This window comes from Arvicanthis niloticus, chromosome 10 (genome assembly GCF_011762505.2).
Source record: "Arvicanthis niloticus isolate mArvNil1 chromosome 10, mArvNil1.pat.X, whole genome shotgun sequence".
Lineage (NCBI taxonomy): Eukaryota > Metazoa > Chordata > Mammalia > Rodentia > Muridae > Arvicanthis > Arvicanthis niloticus.
Window position 1 is genome coordinate 64,735,059 of NC_047667.1, and position 25,143 is coordinate 64,760,201.

General features: G+C 47.5%; 1 long non-coding RNA gene across 3 annotated transcripts; it reads right to left on the bottom strand.

The window, feature by feature from the left end:
* Positions 1-14,712: 14,712 nt before the first annotated feature.
* On the bottom strand, positions 14,713-24,933 carry LOC143443820 (uncharacterized). Of its 3 annotated transcripts, XR_013113116.1 has the most exons (4): positions 24,670-24,933; positions 20,671-20,771; positions 18,378-18,484; positions 14,713-15,789 (listed from the first exon to the last, which is right to left on the bottom strand). It is a non-coding gene; the product is annotated as an uncharacterized LOC143443820 (long non-coding RNA). The 3 variants fall into 3 exon arrangements; XR_013113115.1 differs by lacking the exons at positions 20,671-20,771; positions 24,670-24,933 and adding an exon at positions 19,392-19,587; XR_013113114.1 differs by lacking the exons at positions 20,671-20,771; positions 24,670-24,933 and having other exon boundaries at positions 18,378-18,760.
* Positions 24,934-25,143: the final 210 nt, after the last annotated feature.

Sequence of the window (25,143 nt, forward strand, 5' to 3'; positions counted from 1 at the left end):
TGTTTTTGAAGCAAACATCGTTTTTTTCAATGGCTTTATGTTTATAGGAAACCGCATTGGCAGTAGAACAAGTTCTGGATAGCCATGCCTGGTCACTAACATGTTATCAGCTCACAACTGATGGACCAGTGCTGCCAGTACTCACTCAGCTTTCCCTGCCCTTACCGGACACCCTTTCTTACTCCAGAGTCCCGTCAGCCTGTTTCGCCTTCTTGGGCTCCTCTAGCCCTCGGCTGTTTCTCACACTTTCCTCTTTTTTACTAACCTGGCAGTTTTAAGTACAGACCAGGTAATTTTTAGAATACCTCTCTAGAGGTTTTTTCCATGACCACTTGGGGAGTATGGTTCTAGAGAGAAAGCCCCCAGAGGTGAGGTCCATTGTCAAAAGACCCCGAGGGTCGGCAGTACCAGAGGACCGACCTATCGGTGCAAATACTGCCCTTGATTACATACTGAGGCGGAGTCTGTGCTACTGAGGTGGAGTCTGTGCTACCGAGGCGGGGTCTGTGCTACCGAGAGGCGGGGTCTGTGCTACAGAGAGGCAGAGTCTGTGCTACCGAGAGGCGGGGTCTGTGCTACCGAGGCGGAGTCTGTGCTACCGAGGCGGGGTCTGTGCTACCGAGGCGGGGTCTGTGCTACCGAGAGGCGGGGTCTGTGCTACCGAGGCGGGGTCTGTGCTACCGAGAGGCGGGGTCTGTGCTACAGAGAGGCAGAGTCTGTGCTACCGAGAGGCGGGGTCTGTGCTACCGAGGCGGAGTCTGTGCTACCGAGGCGGGGTCTGTGCTACCGAGGCGGGGTCTGTGCTACCGAGAGGCGGGGTCTGTGCTACCGAGGCGGGGTCTGTGCTACCGAGAGGCGGGGTCTGTGCTACAGAGAGGCAGAGTCTGTGCTACCGAGAGGCGGGGTCTGTGCTACCGAGGCGGAGTCTGTGCTACCGAGGCGGGGTCTGTGCTACCGAGGCGGGGTCTGTGCTACCGAGAGGCGGGGTCTGTGCTACAGAGAGGCAGAGTCTGTGCTACCGAGAGGCGGGGTCTGTGCTACCGAGAGGCGGGGTCTGTGCTACCGAGAGGCGGGGTCTGTGCTACCGAGAGGCGGGGTCTGTGCTACCGAGGCGGGGTCTGTGCTACTGAGGCAGGGTCTACAGTACTGAGGCAGGGTCCACAGTATTCCTTACCCCAAAGACTTCCCTTCACATTTCCTTGCTATAATTTTTTTAAAAGTTTTTTTTAACTTTATGCAGATGAGTATTGGCCTGTATGTATGCCTGGATGCCACGTGAGTGCCCAGTGTTCACAGAAGTCAGAAGAAGGCATCTGATTCCCTAGAACTAGAGTTATAGACAATTATGGACGGCCACATGGGTTCTGGGTTTCGAACCTGGGTCCTCTTCAAGAGCAGCCAATACTTTTTAACCTCTGAGCTATTTCTCCAGCCCATACTACACAGGCCACACTTGAGTAGGGTTTGTAATTCCTCTGCTTGGGAGCATTGCCTGATTACCTCCGTTCATTTATTTACAACCTTGAGGGGGGTGCTGTTTGGTAGACTTTTTTTTTAGAGTATTACAGATTCACAGAAAACCTGACAGAGTCAGCATACGCATGACAAAACATCAAATAAACATACTCAACAGGCAACAGCCTGAAGAGAGATATTTTTTAAAAAGCTGATGAAAGAAAACAGGCCCTAGACACTCTAAGCCGAAAAGGGCAAGATAACGCCACATTGAGGTGCTGCCTCACAGTGTCAGCGGACACCAGAAAGCCAAGAGACAGCAAATGCTGTCCAGCCGGAGTGTGGAAAGCAGACACAGTGCACACAGGTGCGAGCATCCATGACACAACTGTTATGGAGGGCCAGCTGGAGGTGTCTCAAAAAAGTAAACAGAGCAAGGAGCGGCACACAGTCCCACTCACAGGATATTATACGTACAGGAAGTGGAATGGGCGTGTCAGAGACCTCTACCCACTCATGGTCACCATGAAGGACTCATAACAGCCATGACTCGGGGACAACCTGAATGTCCACCAGTTTGGATCCTTCATCATCTAGCAGGAAGTGACTGCTTCCTGGCTAGGAAACTCCCATAAACAGCTCCCAGCCGGGAAAGAGAACACACATCAGGGGCATGTGGTTTCCTTTTTACAACTGGTCCTGCTAGGCTTACCGAGAGGCTTTTGCTAGGACTCGGAAGGCCCAGATTTCTAGTGGAATTTCCTGGGGCTAGAACCTGATTTCCTATTTACTCTCTGTCCCTGGGAAACCTTCCACAGGGCACAGGCAAAGCCAGGTTAATGGGCAAATGTCTTTTACTTTTCTTTGTTTAACTGGGGATTCAGGCAGGACCCTGCAACAAGCCAGTCATGCCATGGGGCTAGAGATGGATTTGAGCTTTCTTCTAAGAAGAATGAGCCATGTAACATAGAGTCAGCATGCTCCACCCCACAACAAACAAAAACTTTAGTTCTGAATGGAATTCCCAAGACCTTTGTTTCGAAGTGAGGAAGAGATTCTAGAGGTTTAAGCAGGCTCTTCGCAGGCTGTGGTGTGAACGAGCGGTGGTGTGAATGGGCACACAGTCCGAGTTCCTTCTGTGCTGTCTGGGCACTCAGAGCTTAGTGTGTTTTAGCAGTAACCGCAGACAACAATTCCATGGATTTTGTCATTTTGAATATTATTTTTTTTCTAATGTGCCAAGTTCCATCAGCCAGTCTAAATTTGAGAGTTTGCAATTCAAGAAAGATGGTGCACCAGCATGCCACACCCCTAGGAGACTCAGCAAGACCAATTCCACCTTTGAGTTCTTCACCTGAACCATGCAGGAATCTTACTGTTCAACTCTCCTTCCTCCAAGGTTCAGTGTTTCCCAGATACAGCGGCTAATCTAATCAGTCCATCTGTGTGTCAGGGAATGCCGTCCTGGGGCAAAAAATAGCCTTCCTGTGTTGAAATCTGAGCAGCCGTGGTTACCAATGGAACCCTCCCAAGATCGGGATCTACTAACAGCCCGACCTAGGAGAGTGTGGGAGAATCAGACCCTCCCCCAAGACTCTAAACACCCATCCACCCCCTAACACGCACAGATGGGTAGATAGTCAGACACGGGCGCTCGTGCACACACGCGCGCGCGCACACACACACACACACACACACACACACACACACACACACAGCTGCCTTGGCACTGGGGATGCTGGCGTATGTATAAGATTGAAGACCAGCAGAGTTGGGACGCCTGTGATGTAGCTCTAGTGATGGGGTGAGCTTCCTAACAACACAGCGCGTGCCCCTGTAAATAAACCCATTAAACTCACTGGATCACCAAGATGGACTTGGTTGGCATCATTTCTTCGGTCTGCTGTCATCTTCTCTATTATAGCCTATCCAGGAAAATTCACACCACACTGTGCTCATGTGCTGTGGAACTGGCCCTCCCCTTCACCAGTTTCATGACAGACTTAGTAGTCCACCATCCCTTTTAGTTCCCATGACCACACAAGATGCTGAGACAGAGGTGTCACAGGGCCTCTTTCCTGGCAAGATGGCTACTCTCTGGATATAAGGTCTCCTCCTGGCTGTTCTTAACACATCGACCTGGTGGATTTTCACAGTGACAATAAAAGCCCAAGGGCCATGTCTTCTAGGAATTATATCCTCTGAGATAACATTCAGGAAGGTCGCCCCGGGAGGGTCTGGAGTAGCTGTGAGTCACCATGCAATTCCCTTTATGACCCTGGAGAACCTGTGGCTGTTCTCTGGATGAGGCTGGGAGATGTGCTATCCATGTGTGTCTGAAGGTATAATGCAGGGTTTTTCTGGGGGGGTCCCATCTGCTCTGTTTCTTTTCCTTTTCTTTTTTCTTAAGGATTAAATATTTTTTTTATTATTTTGTTTCTTCTTCTTCTTCTTCTTCTTTTTTTTTTTTTTTTTTTTTTTTTTTTTGGTTTTTTTCGAGACAGGGTTTCTCTGTATAGCCCTGGCTGTCCTGGAACTCACTCTGTAGATCAGGCTGGCCTCGAACTCAGAAATCCGCCTGCCTCTGCCTCCCAAGTGCTGGGATTAAAGGCGTGCGCCACCACTGCCCGGCAATATGAGTGTTCTGCTTGCATTATGTCTATGCACCACCACTTGTATGCCTAGTGCCCAAGGAGGACAGACGAGGACATAGGACCCCCTGGAACTGAGTTAGAGATGGTTGCAAACCAGCACGTGGGTGATGGGACTTGAACCCCAGTCTTCTGGAGATACAGCCAGTGGTGGTTCTTAGCCCCCTGAACCATGGCTCCTCTGAGCTGCTGCCGCCAGCCTTCCTTCATCCCTGCATTTGCTGTTAACTAAGAGATGTGATAGAGCTACCACCACTATCCACACTTTTATTTTCAACTTTTTATTCTTCGTGAGTTTCCCATCAGGCACCCCAGTTCATTGCTACCTCCTCTTCCCCAAAAGGAAGAAGAAGAAAAAAAAAAAGCATAGAAAACATCTCGAGTATATCTCTCCGTCCACACATCTTCATCCACACATCCACTGCCGTGAGTCACTGGTCTGGTTTGCAATCTCTGTCACATGGTCAATATTGGATCCTCATGGGGTCTCTTCCCACTTACCCTGTGTTACCCTGTTCTATGGAGATCCTGCAGCTTTGGGTCGGCAGGACTGGGCCTTTCACCTGCTCTAACAGTTCACAGATGATGTTGATTTTGGGGTGGGCGACCTCAGAGCCTGAATCTGGGTCTTAGTGGTAGGCAGCTGAGCTGGTCAGCCCACAGGCTCCCCTGCACCAACAACATCAGGACAAGCCCTTCAGCACTGCTCCAGCTAGGCTACCCAGTGTTGCCATTGCCAGGGGGCAGGGCCAGGTCACCCGCCCTCATGACCTCAGGGGTAGCTTTCCCAACTGCTACAGGTTGGTTAGGGATGAGGTGGGGAAGGACATCACCCCATCACCCATACCACCTCTTGACAGACAAGTGGCGGGGCCAGCTGGGCTCAGCCGTTGGACATCTATATACATGCTGCCCAGACCAGGGACATCCCCATGATCTCTAGTGATAGGTAATACGAGCCCATGGATCAACACAGCCTGTGGCTGCATGGCATCAGACCCAGAAATGTCCTCAAGTGGCAGGGCTGGGTCCTCACAACAGACTATCCCTCTCCACCCTCACATCTCCAATCCCATATCTCCTCATAGTGTTCAAACTCTTCTGCTTCTTTTCTCTCAACTTTGTCTACCACATACTTATACATTGTCATGGCTCCCGTTGTGTGTGGCATGGCAGTGGGCCGGTGTCTGGGTGTCTTCCTCCTCCCATGCTGCCATGTGTTCACACACTTTTAAAGAGATTTAAAAGCTTGCAGGTGAAGAGATGGCTCAGAAGTTAAGGGCACTCGTTTCTCTTTGTAGAGGACCCAGGTTTGGTTCTGATGCTCCAATGACCCCCACTCTGGTCTCTGTAAGACCAGGCATGCATGTGGTATACATGCAGGCCAAACATTTATACAAAGTAAAAATTTAAAGAGCATTTTAAAGCAAGAGAGTTGTCTTATTTTTATTCATCTACTGTTTACCATTTATCATCTCTGGTCATTTAAACCCTCGAGTGGTTCCAGATTTTTACCTGGTGTTGTTTTCCTTCCGCCTAAAGCAATTCTCTTCGTTTGTGTATCCTCCAGTAGCAAATTCTCTCAGTTCCCCCCCACCATCCCCTCAAGGAAATGACAGGCACAGCCTGAAAAGGTCTTTCACTTTGCAATTCTTTCCAAAAGGCATTTTTGGAGAGTCCGGAGTTCTGAGCTGACATTTTTTATAGAGTAGTATGTCCCCCCTCTTTGTTGTGATGTCTCTCTCTGGTAAGATGCTGATGTTCCTCGGGAGCCAGATAACTTGGTTTTTCTTTGTTTGTTGGCAGAGGGTCTCTCTTTGGGACCTAGGGCCTCCCAATTTAGGCAAGGCTGGCCAGCCAGCAAGTCCAAGAAATCCACTGTCTACCTCCCCAGCACTGAGACTACAACCATGTACCACTGTGACCTATAAAATAAAAAAAAAAAAAAAAAAAAAAAAAAAAAAAAAAAAAAAAAAAAAAAAAGCCGGGCAGTGGTGGCGCATGCCTTTAATCCCAGCACTTGGGAGGCAGAGGCAGGCGGATTTCTGAGTTCGAGGCCAGCCTGGTCTACAGAGTGAGTTCCAGGACAGCCAGGGCTACACAGAAAAACCCTGTCTCGGAAAAAAAAAAATCAAAAACAAAACAAACAAAAGACCACCAGTTCTGGGTTCAAACTAACACCCTCATGTTGCGTGGAAGAAACCTACTGACTGAGCTCTTGAGCTGTCTCTCTACCTCACTTAGAATTATCATGATACGAAATTCCAGGAAGGGGTTCTAAAGTCGGGGGCTGATGGTGCCCCGTGGGTCTCTTCATCCAGGGCACCACTTTTTTCCTGGCTATTATCATACATTCCTGCCAACTCCTACAAGGGCCTCTGGAGCGCCTCTGCATGTGCTGGGAAGGGCCCTCCTCCTGGTCTGGAGTTGGTGGCTGTGTTAACTTTGAATGCAGCTTCCCCCTTGCTGTGCAGATCACACACCAGGGTGCCTGCCTTTTGGACACTGAATCTCCCAGAGGGACCAGATTGGGCTTCCTCCTGAAGCCACACTGCTGTTCAGTTCTGCATCTCTGTCTTTTCTTTCCTCTGTTTCAGGGTTCTCCTATAACACCCCCAAATCCTGCACAAGAATCCTATCTTCGCAGAGCCTCTAGGCAACCTACATGATATGAAGCTTTTCAAGATTCCCAATTTGCCAAATCCCACTATTAAATACTATTGATTATTATCATGGGAAGGGCTATGTATGCCACAGTGTGTGGGGAGGTCAGAGGACAATTTCATGGGCTTATTTCTCTCTACCCTTCGATGGGTTCTGGAGATTAAAGTCAGTTTATCATCTTCTGTGGCAAACACCTTATCCCCTGTGCCACCTTGTTGGCCCAGTCCCTCACTTTTTAAGAAGCAGATGTCAGCTAGATGTAGTAGCTTTAGTCCCAACACTTGGGAGGCAGAAAGAGCCTGGTTCATATAGTGATTTCTAGGACAGACAGAGCTACATAGTGAGACCCTGTCTTGAAAACAAAACAACAACAAAGGAGGAGGAGAGAGAGGAGGTGGACTTGGAGGATGAGAAAGGAAGGAAGGAAGGAAGGAAGGAAGGAAGGAAGGAAGGAAGGAAGGAAGGAAAGAAGGAAGGAAGGAAGGAAAAAGAGAAAACAGATGCCCACCAAAGACAGTTAGAAATTTACCCAGTTGGCATGACGTCTATGACTCTCTGGGATATGGTTGAAGGGAGACTAGATTCCGAGGTGAAGTTCTAATTGTGATTTGCTAAAGACTGAACATCTGTGCAAACTTTGGCTTCATTTGCAGGTTAAACACTAACACACAGTGGCTGGGATTAGGAGGTGGGGCCCTCTGGGAGGTGATTTAGTAATAAGGCAGATACATTCCATTTTCAGGATGATGGTGGAGGTCCTGAAGTCATTTATTCTCCTTCTACCATATAAACCAGGAAATTGGCTTTCATCAGACACTGAATCTGCCCGGGTCCTAATCTTGGATTTCCCAGTCTCCAGAGCTTCGAGAGAATTCTGTTGCTTATAAGCTGCACAGCGTATGGTATTCTGTTACTGTAACAACTCAGATGCACTGCTGTCTACATGGAGTGAGGACTGCATTCCTCTGGGTCTGGATGGGTCAAGAGCACATGCCTGTGGTGTCCTGGGAATCTCCAAGCCCGTGTTAACCTGAATGGGCTGTTTGGGGTCGCCCAGATGAACTCGATCTCTTTCCCACTTGGCCATCTTTGTCCAGAGATGCTCTGAGTCACGATTAAACTCCGAGCTACCCTAGATTCCATTCCTTATTTTGCCTTCATCTCTCTGCTTTCCCTCTATTCTACTTTCGTTTAATCATTGCTCCAAACCCTGGCAACAAGGAGAACTTGCATGTTAGGCCTCTGGTCCCCCCACAAAAGAACTGGCCATTGATCCTTGAGACCCAGGGATATAACATATAAATTAAAGATCAGAAACACTAAAGACACAGCTAGGAGCAGGAATTAAATGGAAAAGCAGAGTAGATGAAAGCAAAGACACAAAATAAGGAAGGAAACTTAGGGTAGCTCAGAGTTTAATCATGACCCCCGCCATCTTCTCCAGAAAAATAAGACCAAATGGGAAAGTCAAAATATACATGTGTATACACATGCACATGCATACATACACACATATGCACGCACACACATACATATGCATACACACATACATGTACACACACACATGCATACATACACACATATGCACACACACACATGCACACACATACATATGCATACACACATACATGTACACACACACACATGCACACATATACACATGTGCACACACACACAAGCATGCACACACGTGTTCACTTTGCCACCCACTCTGCCTCTTCTAATCCCCTTGGGAAGAAAGACTCTCACACAGACTGTTTGGACAATTTTACTCTCAGACTCAATCGACACTCTGAGCAGATTCTAAATCACTCCCAAATGAAAGACATTTCTGAAAAAGCCAACCGTGAAGAGGTTGAAATCTGGAACTGCTAACACATCCTCACCAAACAGTGGAGAAACCAGAAGGACCATTTGCAAGAAGGCCAGCTCACCCTGGATTCTTGTCCTGTTTCCATCTAAGTCAGAACCAGAATAGCAATAGTTAGGTATGTAGGGCAGTGAACTGTGCCAGGAAACTTGGTAAGGCTGAGCAGGTTAGAAGCCCTGGAACCTCTGGGAGGACGGTAGGAACTTCACCTGTTTCTGACCAGGCCCTGTCATGTGACCACAGCCCCCCATGGAGAGGATAGGACCATCAGTCACTTAGGGCAGAGCCCCCCAAGTCTTTCCACATGCAGATGAGGACCAAACCACATAACATCTCAGACCCCAACTCATCACCAAAATGTGTAAGATCCTATCCAGAAGGAATAAAGGTGTGTGAGAACTATTCCATGGCATGAGAGCATCTGTTGCCTGAGAGCTGTAACACTTCCTGGAGAAGAGAGAACTCTCCCAAAGCTTTTGCCCACCGGAAGCTCCTCTGCACCTTGCTTGTTAGCCAAGGCTCTGTACAGGGCAGCGTCTGGGCAGCCTGGGCAGCAGTGGCCAGAGCAGTAGTCACACTTCCCACTCCCTGCTTGCTCCCTCTCCCCTTTGCTTGAACACTTCCAGCAGGCTAGAGACTTCCATACACAGACCAACATAGAAATACACCCAAATACTCCTCGTAGGTGCTGAGAACACAGTCTTTAATGCCCTAGGGGGATTCGCCACATGGAGATAGTGTCCGGTGCACACTGCTGTGCCTCACTGAGCTATTGTGGGCACAGTGATGATAACTGACAGCTGCAGAGGATGTTGCAGATTTCAGAATACCCTTGCCACGGTTTCTTATCTTCCGCTCTCTTAATCCATTCAGAGGCCTAATGGCTTAGAAACAGCAGGACCTCTTCTGTACACTTCTGGAGGCTAGGAGAATCATATCAAGACACTAAGTGGATTCCGTGTATGGATCATAGATGGTGCCCTTTAGCTGTGTCTTCTTCTCAAGAGAGAAGGAACAGACAAGGTCCCCTGGACCATTTTATAAAAGCTCGTATACTATGCATGGAGGGCAACAGGACACTGGCCATTGGTGGGCTTCCCAAATCCGCTCCTCTTGCAGGAGGCCCTTACCCTGCTTGTGGAGAGAAAAGATTAAATCCCAGCTTGAAATACTGTTAGGGCACAGCTAGCCTTCCTCCTCTGATGATCCTGGGACAGCAGGCCTGTGGACAGCACAGAAAGATGGCTGCAGATATTGACCCATCCCTCACCCGTGCAATCAATCGCTAGGCATGTAGGGTCTGAGCAGGGATATTTGATCACTGTGGACCTGGAGCACATTGCTCTCTAACCTGCCTACTGGCCCAAAGCATAAGCCAACCTACAAAGCAGCCAGCAAATGCCAAGCCATAGGAACCATCAGTGCTGGGGAAGCTGTGTCTGTCCCCAGCCTCGGTGGTGGGAACACTACGTTTGCCAGGTCTGACTCATCATGAAGTGTGCTGTGATATGGCACCAGACCAGCTTTGCACTGAATGGTTTCTCAAGGCAGAGGCACCCAACAGGCCTGGGGAGTTCGTTAATCCTCATCAGGGCGTGATGACTGTCAACAGCCCAATCTACAGGCAGCACACCTGTACAGGTTCTCAGGCTGGGACTGTGGGCAGAGCCTGTGCAGAGGTGTGAATCCAGAGGAGCCCCTGGATTCCATGTCCTCCCAGCCTAGTCTAGGAGGGAAGGGCATTGGACTGGGGTGGTGGCAGAGGTCACAGGGGCCAGAGTCAGGACGGCAGCTTGCCTTGGCCTCAGCAGAGTCATGCTCCATATCCCTTGGCACTACAGACATGGCATCATGCAGCGGGCCTACACATGCAGGCCTGGAAGCAAAGCTAACACATCCCTGGTGATAGAACCAGAAGGTTCTGTTTTTCTGGTCATGGATGTAGAACATTGGCTCTGGGGAGCCGTGTCCTGGTCCTGTTTGTTTTGGAGGCAGGGTTTGCTCTGCAGCCTATGCCGGCCTTGAACTTGGCATGTGCCTGCTTAGCCTTCCAGGTGCTGTGATTAGCACCCTCGGCACGGTGTTCAGCCTGATCCCTGGAGATGACCACACAGGGGCGCAAGGCATGAAACGTGCCACCTCCCAGTGGCTGCTGTAATGCAGGGACATTATAGTCAAAGACAAAGAGCTGGGAAGGCAGGCCAGACATCATGGAGGTGCTCTAGAGAGTCTCTCTCTCTCTCTCTCTCTCTCTCTCTCTCTCTCTCTCTCTCTCTCTCTCTGTGTGTGTGTGTGTGTGTATTTGTATGTGTATGTATATGTGTATGTCTGTGTATGTCTCTGTGAGTGTGTGTATGCATGTGTGTATGTGTGTATATCTGTACGTGTATGTGTGTGTGTCTGTGTGTTTATGCATATCTGTGTGTGTGTGTATGTGAGTCTGTGCATGCACACACTTACATGAACAGAGACTTAGAGAGAAGTGAATGTGTCATGGGCACGTGTGTGGTGAGGCGAGTGTATGATGAGGAGAGTGTGTCTTGCATGTGATGCAGCCCACAGGGAGACATCTTTGTCAGGCAATTTCCCTGGTTCACCAGAGCAAGCTGGAGGCCTTACCAAGAGCCCACTGCTTGAGTTCTTTCGCCATCAAGACTTGGGGGTCTAACCTGTGCCAGTTTTGACCATGCCTTCTGAAGTAAGTTGCTGGTTCCTGGGATCCCATGGGGTCTTTGATTCTACAGTGAGACGACCTGGTTCCACAGGTTAAGACTCAGAGCCTATACCCTAATCCTCAGTACTGAGTGGTGGAGTTTTTCTTTGTTTTGGTTTGTTGTTGTTTGTTTGTTTGTGGTTTTGTTTTTAACAATCCTGATATGGGATTATATGTTAGAATAATCCCAGAAGGGGAAATCCGAGTTCCCGTCTCCTGACTAAAGTTTCTAGCACAAGAGTTGTCATTTCCATTCTCACTTTTCAGGATCATCTGTGAATGCTCTTGGATGAGAAAAGTTTTATTAGATTGTAAACGTGCCCAACAAAAGAGGACCATCTGGGAGGAAGATTGGGCTTCAGCTCTTCCCAAGACTCAGGCAGAACCTTTAATCTTGTTGAGCGTCAGTGAGCTCATCTGTACACCGAGGAGACTCGAGCCCCTCTCAAAGGGATGTGGTTAGGATCAAACAGACCGGTGATTGTAAAAGCCCATGGTGCCTTGCGGGGTGGGTATACAAAGCTGCTTTTGCCTGTCAGCTGCTCACTGTCAGGCTGTTTAAGCAGGTATCAACTGAGCTGTCTTCCTAGCCATCTAGTCAACCTCTGCTGGCCTCCGGGCCTCACTGCTTCTCTCTGACCACTCAGTCCCTACAGCACTCTCACTGGTTCACGAGGTCAAAGGGCCTGAAGCTTTGACCTCATTGAGCCTGGGGCATAAAGTTCCTGAATGGCTGCAAAAAGCTTTCAGGAACAACTCGGTGTGAGGAGCCTGCCTGTTTGTCTTGCAGGAGAGCCTTTCAGGGCCCCTGCATGGCTCCTTAAAAACACACAGCTGCTCTTCCTACCTCTTTCCATGCACCAAGAGAAAGAAAAGGAAGGTCTGGGACACACAGGGGTAAAGATATACGACACTGGATGCTGTGGCCTCCAAGTCACCTGGGGCCATGAACTTTACATAAAACACTTTGGTACAACAAAAGAGAAATGGTTCTCTATCCCTCAAGTTCTCTCTTAACTCTTCCACCCGTGTACAGGAACACACTCAGCATCATCTCAGCCACTTTGAGAGAATAGAACCTTCAACCTTGTGAAGACCAGAACTGAGGAGATAGGAAGCCCATACAACATAATACTTGTGCTTCCAAGGACCAGGACAAAGGCATGTCTTTGGAAAGTCACCATTCCTCCCTGACAATGGGATGGCCCTGTGAGTCTGTATGTATTCATGTGTTAGATCTCAGCTTCACGGCCCTGAGCTTTTCCTCTGGGTCCCTGCGTGGGTGGGTTGAGATGTCAGAAGCTCAATGTCACTTCTGATGCTCCCTCTATCTGGGGGGAGGGCCCGCTCCCCTTACCTTCTTCTGTGGTAGCGCTTGCCTCTTTCTCCGTCATTACTTTCACCCTGTCTCTGTGTGTGCTGGATAGCAGAATGCCGGGGACAAGGGAACAAACATGGTGTCCTGTGTTGACATCCCAGCACTTGCAAGAACCGTGGTCCTGGCTGTCCTATAAACCAATCAGGCTGGCCTGGCTGGAGATTCGCCTGCCTCTGCCTCCAGAGTGCATTCACCATCTTACTGGAAGTATAAGCCCTTAGCTCTGCCTGATTCCATCCACATTCAGTGAGTTCCAGAGAGGCCCTGGCTTGCTCATTCCACAGAGAATTACTGAACATAAACCACACACTAGCCACTGGGAATCCACAGCAATCCTGGAGCTGAATGTCTCACTTAGGACACAGACCTGAACAAGATTAACAGGTGGTCACTGCCAGGAGATGGTTCTCTCCAGTGGCATCACCTCTGCCTCCACCTCATGCACCTCAAGTGAGCCTGGATGCACCTGCTACCTCACAGTTAACTGAGGAGAATGGAAGCCAGCTGTATGAGTCTTTAATGCCCTACCAGAAAACAATACACATGTATCACAGAAAAGTCTAAAAACAAGAAAAATGACAAAGAAGACAAAAGAATACCCACAATTCCATTTGTATGTGCTCACACACATAAGTTAAGCTTTATATACAAGTGTGTGTGTGTGTGTGTGTGTGTGTGTGTGTGTGTGTGTTAGTCGTCAGAGGACAATCATGGTGTCATTTTGCAGATACTCTTAAATCCTCCCATACAAATTTTTTGGGGAGAAGGGGTGTCTGTCATTGACCCGGAGCTTGCCAAGTAAGCTGGGGTGAGTGGCAAGCAAGCCTCAGGGATGGGTCCTTCTGCCTATCTCTAATGCTGAAGCTACAAGCATGCCCACCGTGCCCAGCTTCTAAACGTGGGGTACCAAGATTGAACTCAGCACTTGACTGACTAAGCCATCTCCCCAGTCCCCTTTTCTTTTCTTTTATGTTTCTTTTTGAGGCAGGCTATGCCTCTTATGTCATCCTTGAAATCACTATGTATTCTAGGCTGGCCTCTCGCTGCAGTAACTATCCTGCCTCAGCCTCCTGAGTGCTGGATCACAAGCCTGTGCCACCTTGCCTGTGTGAGCCTGGCATGGAGCATATGTCCATCCCTTTCAGTCATTTGTCCTCTTAACAACCATTGCATCTTCAGACTGTGGAAAACACAAAGGCAGCAGAGACTTTCTGAGAGCACCTCAACCTGGTTTTGGGGGAAGCTGTCAGGGCTGGATCACCCAAAGCTCCACTTCCTTTCCTCATCGTAGAGAATGTTGTAGCAGCTTCTGTAGTCATTTCCATATACTTAGAGATGTGTTCATTTTTATTTTGTGTGTGTTGTTTTTCCTGCATGTATGTGTGTGCACCATATGCGTGCCTGGTTCTCTTAGAGGGCAGATCCTCTGGAACTAGAGTTACAGATAATCGTGAGCCATCATGTGGGCTTTGGGGATTGAACTCTGTCTTCTGCTAGGGCAGCCAGTGCTCTCATCTGCTGCACTGTTACTCCAGCCCCCACATATTTAATGTGGTGTTTTACCCTTGTAAAATTGGGAGGGGGTCTAATTTAATATTTTTGGACCAACTGCTGAAGGGCTCAGCTCTTGCTACTAGGAGGAGACAGCTAAGCAAGGGCACGGGGCAGTGGAGAGGGTACTGCTGATTCCACTCTTCGTGGTTCTAGAAAAAGAACTTGAAAAGGATTGAGGGTGACAAACTGGGGAGACAGATGTGTGTGTATATGTATGTATGTGTGCATATATGTGTGTTTGTATGTATGCATGCATGTATGCATTATGTATGCATGCATGTCTGTGTGTATGTGTGTATGCATGCATTTATGTATGCATGTATGTATGTGTGCATGTATGCATTATGCATGCATGCATGTATGTATGTATACATGTATGTGTGTTTGTATGTATGTATGTAGAAGGAGAGAAGAGACGCGAATACAGTTTGGGGCATTCAGCATGGACAGAGCAGCTTTATTGACTGGGAAGGAAAGCACCCACTCATTTGTAAGTGCAGAGATGGCTAAGGAAGAGCGTGACTGACTGTTGCCATTTTTCACAGAGATGGTGTACACAGGATGGTGTGTACACTGCAAGGTGGCCCCCAGCGGATGTCACCTTCAATGCATGCAGGGTTCTGTCATGTGGATTTGGCATACTGATGGCTTTACTGATTTTCTTCCTAGGTGAATTCCATTTCTCTCACATACAGAAATGTCTCTGGGGTTGGCAGGCCCAGTTTAGGCTTCTCTGTTAACATGTTTAGGTGTTAATTTACCCAATTTCCAATGGGTTTCTTAGAACTCCACAGTACCTGCTCAGAAACTGGAGAAGGCTCCATCTCGCCTGGGCTTTCTCATCCTGACAGAGTCATTTTGGGACACAGGGCTTGCCTGGAGCCTGGCTTCCTGAGGATGGTTGACTGGGGGCCAGCATTATCCGTGCACTGCATAGTACACACGTGCTTCCTGCACCAAAGCTCTGAGCACTTTAGTTTACTGGAGGGGAAGCACCTGTAATTCTCGTTTGGAAAATGTCTGCTTGATGGCAATCCTCCCGGGTGTGACACACTTGACAATGGACGGCACAGTGGGACTGGGTCTCATGCAGCCTGTTTCATGTACAGATATAATCAGAGATTTGGCCAGGTATTTGGAAATAGCTGGACCCTCCAGATAACTTAATCACTGAGTTAACGATTCTTTGATTTTTAGCTTGGCAGGCCTCCGATCATTTGAATTCAGCATGCTGCCCGATATCCAGGGCACATCCTCGGGCATCCTCAGTAGACACACTCACCTGCTTCCTGTCACACCTGCTAAGCAGATTGCTAGCTCTGGGCCCACCTTCCCATGTCTTCTGCTACTATGCCTAGGACATGGAACTCCCTTAGGTCTTCATCGCTGGCTCCAGCAGGGTCTGCGGGATCAGTGAGGTAAAGATTCAGTCCTGGTGTTACTGGTGGTTGTCATCGGTGCAGTAGGGCCAGGGACAGCTCCAGGGTGGACAAGGTACTGGCTCCTGACAAGAGGATTGAGCAAATGTGTGAATATGCTGAGAGTAATGCAGACAATTCTCTTATTGCTGGGGTTACAGAGAGTGAGAAGACACACTTATGTGCACACACACTTATGTACTTTCAAATTTTCTCCACAGAAAGGACAAATTTGACTTAACCAAAAATTAGCAACAATGTGCAAGGTTCATAACACATGTAGGGATACACTAAGGCACCGTAATAATAGCACCAAGACCGGGCAGGTAGGAAGGATGGGTAGATTGATGTTTCTTTCCTTATATGTGGAATGCTATAATTCTATTTTAAGAAATATCATTGGTAACTTCCAGAGAACATTATAATTTGTAGAGAAACTACAGAAACAAATAACCATGGCTTTGAAAAGCTAACCAGCCAATAAAAGGCAAAACATAGAGTTTAAAAACCTCTTGTTTTGCTTCACATAAAAGAAAGCAGAAGAGGTCAAAAGAAATGGAGAAAAGATGGGATATATTGAAAATAAAAAGCAACACAGTGGGCTTGAACCCAACTGTGTTGGTGATTGCACTAAATATAGCTGCTTAATACTTCTACCAGAAGGCAGGCTGGATATAGCTGCTTAATACTTCTACCAGAAGGCAGGCTGGATAAACGGGAGGGTCCAGAAAAGCCTTACTACAAAGCTGATAATTGAGGGTCTGTTGAGATGACAGAAGGAGCAACATAGACAAGACCCTGTAGGGAACACCAAGACCCTGAAGGGAGCACTAAGACCCTGAAGGGAGCACTAAGACCCTGAAGGGAGCACTCATGTCTGTAGGGTCATAGTGGGGCAGTCAGTGCTGCTAGAGCAGATAAAGGAAAAAGGAAAAGACTAAGTAAGTGGTAAGAGGGTTGAGGGTTAAGGGTTGGAGGGTGTGTTTGTGTGTCTGTGTGTGAGTCTCCGTGTGTATGCATGTATGTGTGTGTCTGTGTGTGAGTCTCTGTGTGTATGCATGTATGTGTGTGTCTGTGTGTGAGTCTCTGTGTGTATGCATATATGTGTGTGTCTGTGTGTGAGTCTCTGTGTGTATGCATGTATGTGTGTGTCTGTGAGTGTATCTGTGTGTATGTGTGTGTGTTTGGGTGTGCATGCGTGTATGTGTGAGTATGTATGAGTTTGTGTGTTTGTCCATCTGTCTGTGAGTGTGTCTGTGTGTGTGTGATTAATCACATAGGACCTCAAATGCCACCACAAGATCTTTAGATTTTACTCTGAATGAAATGGGGAAGCGTTTTTTCATAGTCGTAAACAAATACTGATTTTAATTAGCTTTGTCACAATACAACTTAAATATGATTCTTGCCAGTCTAAGTGTACTCTGTGAGTTTTGGCAAATGTCTAGCTGCATGGAAACGCTGTCATCACCCAGAACATCTCCACTGCCTGCTCTGGACGAAGGAAGCTGAGAAGTGGCTTGGAAGACTGTGGTGAGGGTCTTGGTGATGGCTAGCCTGGAAAAACATGGGGGTGGAAACAGATTCTGGATGTAAACTGAAGGAAGAGCCAACAGGTTTTTCTGGCAGTTTGGCTGTAAGTTGTGAAGGGAAAAGTCACATGTGACGCCAAGGTTTGGCCCAAGGGCTAGTGCTGTCACTGATGGAATGGAGGTGTGTGTGTGTGTGTGTGTGTGTGTGTGTGTGTGTGTGTGTAGGGCAGACAGGAGTGTGGATGGAATGGAGGGGTGTGGAGAGAGCAGATATGGCAGCAGAATCTCAGTCTCAGATGCCTCCAGTTTAAGATTCTAAATGACCTTTACTTGTGGATGGAGAATAAACAACTCCAAAATGTCCAGCTCATTGGAACAATCCACCCAGGACAGCTCTGAGGGAGGAGATTTAGGAACATGCACGTGATCCAACATAAGCTTCAGCGTTTGCAAATGAGAAGGCCGGATTTCCTGGATTCTCCATGATGGAAACATCCAGAAATATTTCTAGGATTTACTTATGCCCACAGGACCACCGCATAAGTATCCCTCACAACACAATTAGCTGTGATCTTGAATCTGCTTTTACCGAGTCTGTGCACTTCACCATAACCAGCCAGCCCAGACTTAGGTGCTCATGGAGATAAAGATGACCGAGCCACAGAGTCAAAGGCTTGAAGAGATCAGAAAGGTCACCCCACTCCACCCTCACACCAACAGGACAGCTGAGAGCTCGCCAGTATCATCAGAAGGGAAGTGTTCCCCACTTCCAAGGGCTCTCTTCCCTGGATGGGAGGCTCCATTAGAGAGTTCTCTCTTGCTCTCTTGTGGGGAGCACAAACCTACCTCGCTGTTGTCCCTCTGTTTGCATCTAAGATACCAGAATAAATAAACGCCGAGCTATGTTTAGTGACTAAGGTACAAAGTGCAAGAGTTTTGACTGGCCCACAGAGCTCTTGACTTTTAGTACTTCATGGGGCCTGTCAGATAGTTTAGGTTTCAAAACTTAAACTCTTAGCTTCACTAACCCCCAACCCAATCTCTCTGTCAAGAGGTTTCCTGGATGTTGGAAGGAAAAGTAAACCAAACGGGCGTTTGTTTCTCATCAGTGAAAGCAGAGAACTCAGGAGAGGTGCACTGACCTATTTTTGTCCTTGTGTGGTGGACGGTTGCCAAGAACAAGCAAAGGCGTTTTCCTGTGGTCAACACCAGAGTTCAGAGATCAGGATGGTGGTGCCAGGGCTCGATGCTGGAGAAGGAAGATTCAGGATTAGGATTCAGAATCTGGAAGCCATCAGGACGGTCTTAGATTCACATTCAAGACACCTTAGCCTTCACATCCCCGAATCCTCTTCTGCCTGGGCCAACATTATTCTGCTAATAGAAAGTAGACAAGCCTATGGGCAGGTCTCTCAGCACCTCCAGAGCTCTGTGGCATGCTGTGACTACTGGTATTTGTTCTGAGCCCCAAATGCAGGTGGCTGGCCCCTTTTGGTTACGTTCCTAGGGCGACAAGACATGCCAAGTTATGGCACCAAAGACAAGGGATGGAGTTAACTCAAAGCCTTTGAGGACTGACCCAGATTCAAAGGTTGAAGACAGATCAGGGGAACACTGACTCACAGACCCAGAGATCTGGGGTCCAAACTTTGCCTGTGGGTCTCAGGAGAACAGGGATCAAGTGAAAGTAATTTGGATATAAGTCACCAGGAGGTCCTGGATTATTTTGCACTTGCATTTTTTTTTTTTTTTTTTTTGATGATCCATCCCGAGTGTGAATTCAAAGTGCATCTTAAAAAAAAAAAAAAAAAAAAAAACTAATATTTTTAATGCAGACGTCAAAAATCAACATAAAATACAGATTTTTTTTTTTCAGTAAGTCTGAGATGACTCAGAAAGCTTGAACCTTTTTTCTAGGTGACTGCTGACCACTTCTGCTTTAACAGAAGGGACGGACAGACACTTGGCCTCTAACCTCTGAACACCCTGCCCTCACTTCAGGGACTGTACTGACAGCTTTACCTTAGTAACTACCCCCCACCCCCACCCCCACCCCCGTGCTGCTGAAGGAAGTGATTGGCTAATGTGTTCTGTGCTCATGATCACTCAGTAAAAGCCAAGTGTTTTCCATCTCTCATGGCGATTACATAACCTACCTGAGTGTTTCCCATGGGGCATGCAGGCAGGTTGCCCCCCTACCTGCTAATCTTGCCTCTCCCCTCCCTCAGCAAGCTTCCTGCTTGGTCCTAGCAGGTACTATGGGCGCCAGTCTGACTTTCTTGGATTTGCTTTCTATTCTTTTGGCAGGCTCTGGAGCAGGTGCCACTCACTTTGTGTTTGTTTAGAAATGCTTTTGACCGTTATGAGGACTCAGGCCTCCCTCAGAGTGGTTCGGTTTGCTTCCGTTCCTTTGTGGCTGTGTTTACGACTGTGTTTATATGGTGCAGTTTCTTGGAACTGAAATGTCTATTCTCAGGAGACATGAGCACTGGGTAGACATAATGACATTCCCTGGATTTGGAGGATCCCCAGAATGTAGTAGTCTCTCTCCAGGCACTAGAACTATGCAGAATGGATAGGGCTTCATTATTAAAACTAGAGCAAGGGCCGTAACATGGCTTAGCAGAGAAGAGGGCTTGCTGCCAACTTGATGTTCTGAGATCAATTCCCAGAACCTTCTTGGTGGAAACAGAGTTGTTCTACATGGTGCGCTCCTGCAAGTTGTTCTTTGGCCACATGAGGGCTGTGGCACATATACCCACATCCTCATGAAATAACTAAATGTGGAAAACAAGTTAAAATGAGGATTAGAGCAATAAAAATATCTCATTCATTTAGTTATTCAGAAAAATATTCTTTTTTTTTTTTTTTTTTTTTTTTTTTTTGAGACAGGGTCTCAGGCTGTCCTTGAACTTCTGATTCTGCCTTGATGTAATTATATTACATATAAGTCCTGGGACTACAAATGTGTGCCACCATGCCTAATTTAGGTGGTGCTAGGGACTGAGCCTAGATCGTCCTGCATGCTAGACAAGCACTCTACCCATGGAGCTACATCCCCAGCCCCTGTGAGAACATCAAACGAGGCAAGCGCTGCACTAATGCAGAAAAGAATTAACCAGCCGCGTCCAGCCCAGCCCAGATGACCTCGTCACCTCTTCACACCATCTAATACAGCGCAACCAACATGGGTTCATGGTCACTGGCAACTTGATGGAATTCAGAATCACCATGGAGGGCTGGAGAGCTGGCTCAGTGCTCAAGACTGACTGCTCTTCCAGAGGACCTGGGTTCAGTTCCCAGCACCCCCATGGCAGCTCACAACTGTCTGGAACTCTTATTCCAGGGATCTGACACCCTCATACAGACATACCTGCAATACAAATGTACATAAAATAAAAATTAAAAAATTATATCATCACCATAGAAACACACCTCCACGTGCTCCCATGAGGGAGTTTCTAGGAAGCTTTAGCAGGAGAGAGAGGACACACCTCAAATGTGGGCAGTACCACTCGTCCAGCTGGGGTCTTAACCTAAAGAACAGAAAGAAAGTGAGCAAAGCCCCTGAGCCCAACTTCTGTGCTTGCTTCCGTGAATGCAGTGGGACCAGCTGCCTTGATCTCTTGGGGCCATGCCTGTCATGCCAGGATAGGCTATGCATCTTGGAACCGGAAGCCAGTATAAGCCCTCGTTTCCCTTTCAGTTGCCATTGTCAGGAATTTGGTCACACCAAGGAGAAGAGTGACTGATGCAGGCGGGTTGCCCCTCGCTTGTTCAGGCTTCCAGTTTTTGAATGCTTTATATTATTAGTATTCAATTAGCTTTATTAGGCTAAGGTGTTGCTGGATAAAAATCCCTGTCTCAGGAGTTCATAGTTTGGGAATGAAGCGAGATCAGAAACATAAAACTGTCCTATTTCAAGTTCAGTTTGGAAGGAAGGAAATAGACTTCTCCCATGGGCTTATGTAGTGAAGTCAAAATGTCACAAACGTGCACAGACAGGAGCATAAGAATTAAAGTGGCTTCAAGTGAGTCACCCACCCAGCAAACCTTGCTGCCTGCTTCCCTAAGGCCTGTGGATGGCTTGGGACACAGAAATAGTTTCTGGGGTTTTGTTTGTTTGTTTTTTTTTTTTTTTGGTTTTGTTTGTTTGTTTGTTTTGTTTTTATAGATAGGGTTTCTCTGTGTAGCCCTGGCTGTCCTGGAACTTACTCTGTAGACCAGGCTGGCCTCGAACTCAGAAATCCACCTGCCTCTGCCTCCCAAGTGCTGGCTTGGGAGTTCCAAAAAAGTTCCATTTTTATGGAGCAGCATTCAGAAGAGTAGGCTTCAGACAGTGAGAGGGAGATTGCAACCTGGACCTACTACTGCTGGCTCTGCCTGAGCGAGCTGCTAACCCTCTCTGAGCTTCCCAGTCCTTAGCCCAGAATGGAGGGCCAGCAAAGTGGCCAGAGAATGGGGAAAAGTTCCATGAATTTGCCCTCTGACCTCTGCAAACACACATTTATGCACATACACACCATCCACACACATGGTATCAATTTTAAAAATTTTCTTTTTTTGGGGGGGGGGGCGGTGAGACAGGGTTTCTCTGTATAGCCTTGGCTGTCCTGGAACTCACTCGGTAGACCAGGCTGGCCTCGAACTCAGAAATCCGCCTGCCTCTGCCTCCCAAGTGCTGGGATTAAAGGCATGCGCCACCACTGCCTGGCCAGTTGTATTTTTTAATGTTATCTTTATTGTTATTGTGGGGAAGCACAATACGATGGTGGTGTGCACGTGGTGGTCGGGGACAACTTTGTGGAGTCAGTTCTGGACACCTTTGCATGGGTTGCAGGGACTAAACTGAGGTCACTAAGCTTGCAAGACAAGACAAGACTAAGCTTTTCCTTTACCTGCGCAGCCATCTCCCAGCCCAGCCGCTTCTGTGCACCATCACGTGCAAGTGTGAGCTGCCAGTGTGCAACTGCTGCACCGGACTGTGAACCTCCCAAAGGTGTGCCTGTTGCACTCAGTTCTTCTTTGCTACAACAATCCCTTGTTGGCTTGACTGTCCCAGCTCGCACTGGGTTTTGGAGTCTGTAAACTGGGTGCCTTCAGAGTTGTGTCCCCGGTCCCAAGTACATTCATTGTCCAGGGGCCTCCACTGGACTGAGTCGGTTCTCACTGCTTGGGTGGGGCAGGAAGCTGCCACTGATCAAGCTTGCCCTTCTGCTCCTGCAGGCTCCTAATGCGTTCCTTCAGATTCCACTCCTACCACCAACGCCCAGGTTCTTGAACTTGCTTGGCCCCTGGCTCCATCCTTGCTGTCCAGGTTGTCACTGGCTTGTCTGCTTGCTGCTAACTTCCTGTCTGACTTGTGGCTTGATGGATACAGCATTTCCTGTCTTAGAAGTCACCACTAACCTCGCTGTCCCTCACCTTGACACCGCAGCTGCCCTCTGCCCCAACATGAGTGCATTCTGTTCCACCAGACCCTCTCAATATGAAGTCTGAGTTCTGAGAGTATGCAGGGAATGTGCAGACGGACCCTTCTCTGAGACATTGTCACTGTCTTCATCTGCACAAAAAACAGTGCTGTTGTCGGGAATGGTGGCACACAGCTTCAGTCCCGGCATTCTGGAGGCAGAAGTGGGCTGATCTGTGAATCTGAGGAAGCCTGGTGCATGTGGACTGAGCAGAGACTAAGTTCGTCTACAGTTCAGTGAAGAGGGTGAGAAGACCTAGCCTGGGCTCAGAATGACATATGCAGAGTTCCCCAGGCTAGCTCCTTCCCTCAAGTTCTCTGCTTGGAAAACAGATTTGACTCAGAGTTTAAAATGTCAGCAATGAATAGATAAGTTAGGGCATATTCATCCACAGAACATTGTTAATTAAAAGGAAAACAAAATCCTTCCACAGGACCTTTGACCCAGTGATTTTTCACGAGGAATTTATGATCCACACTTTGCCAGGAGTTCAAAGATGAATATATATACAAGGAGGGGCCTTGAAGAAGTGTTTCTACAAGTTAAAAATTAGAAGAAGCTAAGGGGACATCATAAAATCTGCCACCAAAGCTGGTGACTGGAGCTCAATCCCAGAGTTCCACACTGTGGAAGGAGAGAACCAGTCCCCACAAGCTGTCTTCTGACCTCTACATGGCACTGTGCACATGTGCATGTGTATGAATATAAGCACACACACACACACACTCACACACACACACAAACAAACAAATGTGATTTTAAAAATACTATCACAATAAAAAGAGGTTTGGGGGTTTTGTTTTGAGTTGGGAGGCACACGGTACTGTGTGAGGTCACAGGATGACTTTTGTGAAGTCAGCTCTCTCCATCCACTTAATATGGGTTCCAGGGATCAAGCTCGTGTTGTCAGGCTTATGTGACAAACACTTTCATCCACTGCCTTAGTCACTGTCCTATTGCTGTGAAGAGACACCATAACCAGGGCAGCTCTTAAAAGAGAAAGCATTGACTGAGGGCTTGCTTATAGCTTCAGAGGGTTAGTTCATAACCACCGTGGCAGGCATGGTGCTAACACAGTCAGTGAGAGTTTTACATCCTGATCTGCAGGCAGCAAGCTGAAGGAAAGACTGGACCTGGCATGGGCTTTTGAAACTGCACAATTCCCCCAGTGGCACTCTTCCTCCAACAAGGCCATACTTGCTAATCCTTTCCAGATATCTCCACTAATTGAGGACCAAGCCTTCAAACCTATGAGCCTATGGGGGTCATTCTCATTCAAACCACCACACCCACTGAACCATCTTATCATTTTTTTTTTTTTTTTTTTTTAGGTAAAAAAGCATAGACTTTTTTAGGTAAAAAAGTCTATGTAGAAAATTATTTCCCCAGTATGTTTTTGTTTTTCTTTTAGAAAAAGAAAATATTCTTATCATTATATCTGCATAAATGCTTTTTAAATAAGAATAAAAGCTGCTGATTGAAACATTGTAAAGGTATCTGGGAAGAAAACACCATATTATATTTGTTTTAGACTCTTCCCTGGGGACTTGTGGCTCTGGAACCAAATCCAAGGTCTTGTGCATACAAAGCAAGTGCTCTAACCACTGAGCGACACTCAGCTCCTTAAATTACTTTTGTAATAAAGACAGGTATTCACCATCATACACCTGCCATCGAAACACATCATAGACTGGGGGCTTGAACAACAACAAAAAAATCTATTTTCTCTAAGTTCTAGAAGCTGAATATCCCAGATCAGGATATCAAGATCGTTGGTCCTGTTTTATGGATAGATGGTTATGATTCCTTCAGAGAAAGAAAAAGAACTCGCTAATATTTATTCTCTCTCTCTCTCTCTCTCTCTGCCTTTCTTGCCTCTCCTCTGCCTATAGTCCTATATTCAATCAGATTTCAGTGCACTCTTAGAACCAATTTAACCCTGAAGACTTATGAAATGTCCTACCTTCAAACACAGTCACACAGTGGGTTAGATGTCGGCATGTGAGCAGCTGCAGGGATTCAGCTACTGCATTTCTCGGAAGAGCCTCTGGGATAATTCTAGCTGAAAACTGACAGACCTGAGTTTCAAAATGATATTTCAGATTTGAAAATCAAAAAATACTGATGTCCCAGCTCTCAAGAGCATGAAGCCCCACCCCCACCCCCAGCCTCTGTTGTACTCAGGTCTTCAGATGAGGATAAGCACACACACACACACACACACACACACACACACACACACGCATGCGCGCGCGCTCGCATGCGCACTTGTGTGCAAGAAGCCAGAAGAGGGCAACAGATCTCTTGGAGCTGGAGTCACAGGAGAATGTGAGCCATCAATGTTGGTGTTGGGGCTCCATCTCCGATCGTCTGAGTGAGCTCTCTGTGTTTTATCTGCTAGATTCTCTCTCTTCAGCCCCAAGTCACTTTTAAAATA